Raw genomic sequence first — 6,426 nt, 5'->3', positions numbered from 1 at the left:
AGTAAGAAGCAAGAATTTGCATTTCTTTAACTTCTTTCACACTCTTAGGACCTCCAAAATTGCTTACAGTCAAACAAGCACACTTTAAGCCTGGTCACACCTGCAGTGTAGGAAATGTAACAACTAATCATACTCAAAATATCTAGTGATTTACAATGTAATAATGGCCAGGATTATCTACACCTTTATTCTTTCATGGGATGAGGGTGTGGCTGGTAAGACTAGCATCTGTTCCCCATTCTTGTCTTTATGAGTCAAATCATACTGTGGGTCTTTCATAGGCCAGACTGGGTAAGGATGGCAGATATCCTACCTGAAAGTGAACCAGAGGAATTGATTTGATGATTAGTGGTAGGTTCCAGCTTTTATCTCCAGATTTATTTATTGAATTTAAAGTCCACCAGCTGCCATGTTGGTGAAACAGCATTGCATTAGCCTGGGCCCCTGGATTGCTGATCCAGTGGCACTATCACCATGATACTGTATCCCAGCGTTGGTTAGGGGATGAAAACTAGTCAGTCTGTGGAGGAGAGCTTCCTTACTGTTATTCAAAACAGTGGTCAAGGGAGCTTTTGCTTCCACTTAGGAAGCCAGATAAAGTCTTGATTTTACATCTTGACATGAACTTTTCTTTTTATTCATTCATGGATTCATGGATGGCTAGCATTTATTGCCAATCCCTAGTTGCCCTTGTGAAGATGGTGGTAAGCTGCCTTCTTGAATAACTGCAAGTCCACCTGCTGTGGGTTGACCCACAATGCCCTTAGGGGAGCAAATTCCAGGATTTTGAACCAATGACAGGAACAGCAATATATTTCCAATAAAACAACTTTTTTAGGATGGTGAGAGGCATGGAATGGAAATTGAAGGTGGTGAAGTTCCCACATATCTGCTGCCCTTGACCTGATAGATGGAAGTGATTGTGGATTTGGAAAGTGCAGCCTGAGGATCTTTGATAAATTTCTGCAGTGCATCTTGTAGATAGTACACACTGCTGCTACCGAGTGTCGGAGGTGTGGAAGTAGTGAATGCTTGTGAATGGGATTTCAATGAACCAAGCTTTTTTTTTTGTGGATGGTGTCAAGCTTCTTGAGTGTTATAGGAGCTGCACCCATCCAAGGAAGTGGGGACTATTCCATCACACCCCTGACTTGTGCTTTATAAACGATGGACAGGTTTTGGGGAGTCAGGAATTGCAAGGGAGCCTGGCTTAGATTGGCAGCCCAATTTATGAAATTTAGATCACTAGAATATTCCAGTGTTGAGTTATGAGATGGTGAATATGTGAAACTATACGCTTTCTTTTGTTTGTCTTTTATATAAAGATTTGGGTGAGAGCATGGAAGGCATGGTTAGTGAGTTTGCAGCCGACACCAAAATTGGTGGCATTGTAGACAGTGAAGAATGTTTTCTAAGATAGCAAAGGGATCGTGATCAAATGGGTCAATGGTCTGAAAAATGGCAGATGGAAATTCAATGGATAAATGCGGGGTATTGCATTTTAGTACAGCAAACAAGGGTAGAGGCCTACACAATTAATGATGGGGCCTTGGGTAGTTTTGTAGAACAGAGGGACTGAGGGATGCAGGTACACAATTCTTTGAAGTTTGCATCACATGTAGACAGGGTAGTTAAAAAGGTTTTTGGCACACTTGCCTTCATTACTCAGTCCTTTGAGTATAGATAGGAGTTGGGAAGTCATGTCGAGATTGTACAGGACATTGGTGAGGCCTCTCTGCAACACAGTGTCCAGTTATGGTCACCCAGTTAGAGTAACAATGTTATTAAGCTGGAGAAGGTTCAGTAGAGATTTACACGGATGTTGATGGGTATGGAAGGTTTGAGTTATAAAGAAAGGCTGGATAGGCTGGGAATTTTTTCAATGGATTGTAGGCAATTGAGAGGTGACCTTATAGAAGTTTATAAAATAATGAGAGATATGGATGGAGTTAATGGTTCTTGTCTTTTCCATAGAATGGAGGATTTCAAAACTAAGAGCCATTTTCTTTTAAGGTGAGAGGAGATAGATTTTAAAAAGACATAAACAACACATTGCTTACACAGAGGGTGATTCACATTTGAAATCAACTTCCTGCGGAAGTGGTGGATGTGGGTACAATTGCAATATTTAAAATACATTTGGACAGATATGTAAATAGGAATGGTTGGGGGGATATGGGCCAGGAGCAGGCAGATGGGACTAGTTTAGTTTAGGATTATGTTTGACATGGACTGGTTGGACCAAAGGGTCTGTTTCCATGCTATATGACTCTATAACTCGACCTGCACTGGAGAATTAGCTTAAATCAATTGCTCAAACCATTAACACGGGTTGAATATATCTATTTAAAATATTGCACTGAACTTTACTACAGGATTTGTGACCTTACTAAATGAGAGTGCCAGATCTGCTCATCCTTCCCAGCCCAAAGCCCATGTTTGTGGGATAGAGATCCCAGCTCCAAAGTCCTTTCTCTCCACTGCAGACGGCTACGCAGACCTTCATGAAGGTGCTGACCTCCCCACACAATGTTGGGAGATAATGAAGTGCTGCTACACCATCAGCAACTACCGACAGCCTTGGAAAGAAGTTTTGCTTTTCAGATTTACATGTTTGCACCACTTTCTCAGTACAAATGAATTCACATTGGTAAAGTAAACTCCTCTGTCCAACTGTTTGTGATTAGGCTTTGATCTTCTTGTTCAAACAGAAGGATAAAGTCAGTACAATTTCATTAAGATTTAAGCTAAAATAACAAATTTCTTCAAGCTAATGTTTGACAGTTCTGTTCTAGTTATTAAGCAATTACCTAAGCTGTGGTGATCGCTGGACCAAAAAGGTTCAGTCAGTTGATCTTAAACTGATCCATCAGATGGTCTGTCGTCTGTGGTTTAGGCTTTCCCCAAGACACATATGAACCTTCTGGCCAACATTCTACACTTCCTCTGATGGATCCTCCAGGTTTGCCTAACTGACATTCCAGGCCCTCTCTGGAATGTTTCAGGTTTTTCCGATCCATGTTTCCAAGCCTGTCTAATTAATACCCAAGAGAGTGATGAATAAGTAATTAAGTCTTGCAAAGCTTGTTCTGAACGATGACTGCATTTATTGATATTATGAGGACAGCTATGAGAAGTGGGCCATTTTTGTACTTTGCAGCTGTGTATGGTATTCTAGATGAGGTACCAAATAGACAGGCAGAATATAAACTTACTTAATACTTAAGTCTCAACTTCAGAGGAAATTTGCTGTTGCATGTATGGGTGCCCATTTCCCACACACATTGACGAGACAGTCGCTTTGTGGATACGGAATCGAGAGGTAAATTTTCAGTGAAATATTGCATTGCATGAACACTGTAGGAAAGATGCTTTTAATGCTCTTACCGGAGAATGAATTCCATTACTGTGCAGTGTGAAAACAGTTGACTGAATTTTATCCACATAGCTCAGTAAATCACCTTCAAGTCAGAAGCTTGTAGGCTCATGTGCCATTGCCTTGTCAGTGTAGGACTGATGGACTGCTGTACCGGTAAAGATTAGATTAGATTTTAGATTAGATTACATTACAGTGTGGAAACAGGCCCTTCGGCCCAACAAGTCCACACCGACCCGCCGAAGCGCAACCCACCCATACCCCTACATTTACCCCTTACCTAACACTACGGGCAATTTAGCATGGCCAATTCACCTGACCTGCACATCTTTGGACTGTGGGAGGAAACCGGAGCACCCGGAGGAAACCCACGCAGACACGGGGAGAACGTAAAGTGGTGTCTTTCAGGTGAAATTTAGAGTAAAAGTTCCCTTCAAAATTTGTTGTGCAGTACCATTTCTTCATTTTAATTTTTAAAATTATATTGTGCTACTCTGCCTAAGTCATTTAGGGTAGGCAAGGATATTATTGCTAGGCTATTAATCCAGCGACCAAGGTAATATTCTGGGGATCTGGGTTCCGATCCCATCATTCAATAATAATCTGGAACTAAGAGTCTGATGATGACCATGAAACCATTAATGATTGCCAGGAAAAACTGGTTTACTAATATCCTTTAGGGAAGGAAACTGTCATCATTATCTGGTCTGGACTACATGTGACTCTAGACCCACAGCAATGCGGATGATTCTTCACTGCCTTTTGACAATTAAGGATGTGCAATAAATGCTGTCCTAGCTAGTGACACCCAGATCCCATGAGTGAACATATAAAATATTTATCACCGTTTAAGATCTGCATGTCAAAAATCCTGAACAGCAGCATTCCTCTCAGGTGGCTGTCAAAGATTCAATGGTACTTTTTGAAGAAACACAGATTGTTATCTCCACTGTTCGGGATAACACTTAACCCTCAATCAGCATCACTATTAAAGAAAAATTCTGATTTATTGCTATATTTAAGGCCTTCCTGCATTCTTACTGCCATATTTCTTAAATTACAAAAGCACACACAATAGCTTTCAACAAACGCACAACAGCACACACTCTTCAGTACTGGGCATCACATTATTGAAAGTGCAACAACAAATTGTATCTTTACAGCACCTTTGACACAATAAAGCGTCCCAAGGTGCTTCACAGGAGTACTACCAAACAAAATTTGACACTGAAAAGCATAAAGTTTTAGGATCAAAAACTTGAGTGGGCCTTAAGATCCACCTGAAAGGACGCACAGGAGGGGGGAGTGGTTTATGCAGGGGATTTCGGAGCTCCCATGAGACACCCATCAAGGGTAATGTCTCTGGTTAAACTCTGTATGAAAGCTCAGCAAACACACCCTCAAGTCACATAATGGAGTAATTCAGAGTAAAACTATTGTACGCCAGTATTACTTCTGATGCTTGAATTATGCTGAAACAGTGAAGTCTTATTCATATTGCCCTTTAAAAATGATGAAGATAGTTAATGTACTGCCCAGTGTGGCCATTGATCCAAAGGCTTTGCAAATGAGGCATGTAAGAGTCAACAGGAAGAGAAAGAGCTGCAATAGAAGGAAGATGGATGACAGCCAGGAGCTGGAGATCAGGCACTTTTTAACATTGTACTTCAAAGTAGGCTGTGGAGTATTTTTTTCATGGATTTTATTTTCATTTGTGTGAGAAGAATTCGTTCTTTGCAACAAGAATTTGCCCATGTTTTCTGTAATTATCCATATTTTCAATAAAATGACAGAATCAAATATTCAATACAGACAGTGGGCAGAATCATATCAGACTCTGAATGGGATTTTTAGTGGTAGGACCAGGTAAGATGGTCAGTGAGGCATATCTCGCTATCAAGGCCAACTCACTGGAATGGTGAGATTCTCACTACTCAGTGGCGACCTCTCAACTGACATGCATCATTACTTCTTGAACACCTTGTTAGCAGTCCAAATAGCCATGGGTGCTCACCATAAAACCTAGCCATCAGACATGGAAACCAGAGTGGATTTTTAGCAGGTTCAACTTGCTGAAAACAAACCTTCGCTATCGCTTATGGATAAACTGGAAAGCAGAATACGATCCAGCAGCAGCCAATTTGCAGGACATTATCACTAACATCCAGAATCCTCCAATCCTCTGATACTGCACACTGCAAGGGGCAGACTTGACTAGCAGGGCACACCGGAAACCAACACTGGATGGTTCCATCGGGTACAGGTGCCTACCAGGACTGCTCCCTTGCTCTCTCAGTGTGCCTACCAGGGCCTTGCCTTGCATTGGCAATTGGCACAGTTGCACACCAGGCAGGTGGCCATGCTGTGCAGCATTTCTCAGTCAAGGGCACGTACATTATGTCATACCTCTGTGTGTTACATCAGCCAAGCACCTGTACTATGTGGCTTCAGTGTTCTCATAAGCACACTCCATCTGCAGCAAGGGGTGAGGCATTTCTACAGGAATGGCCCACATTGAAGTCAACAAGCGAACCCAGCAATCTGGAGGTGCCTAGCACAGTTAGTTAAGAACAGCTCCCACACCAGTTCAGCCACAGTTAGGTGTCTGGTCAGGTCTGAGTGGCAATGCACAGGGGAGTAGTCTCTCCAGGAAGAGTAGGTCACAGTCAGGCCTTTCCCTTCATAGAGGGAAAAATGTGGAGGAGAGAATTGATGTAGTTGGGGATATGTGTATCCACTAGCTAGGGGTCTAAACATGTGGAAGCTTATATTGCTCGAAAGGGTGGGCTATTGTTGTGCCATCACCTCCACAGTCACGGGAATTAAGGAGACGATAGGCAGTTACAATGACACATACACAACTTGAGGGATCACTGGCAAAAGAGAGAAATGTGTGGAGTTGACAGAATGAGCATCAAGAAAAGACAGGGTGATGTTGGGCGGCTCATGCCCAAAACATCGATTCTCCTGCACCTTGGATGCTGCCTGACCTGCTGTGCTTTTCCAGCAACACATTTTCAGCTCTGATCTCCAGCTTCTGCAGTCCTCAC

This window comes from Chiloscyllium plagiosum, unplaced genomic scaffold, assembly GCF_037043375.1.
Source record: "Chiloscyllium plagiosum isolate Xiang-an unplaced genomic scaffold, Cpla_swu_hap1 HiC_scaffold_3, whole genome shotgun sequence".
In the NCBI taxonomy this organism is placed as follows: domain Eukaryota; kingdom Metazoa; phylum Chordata; class Chondrichthyes; order Orectolobiformes; family Hemiscylliidae; genus Chiloscyllium; species Chiloscyllium plagiosum.
This window is presented reverse-complemented; position numbering follows the sequence as displayed.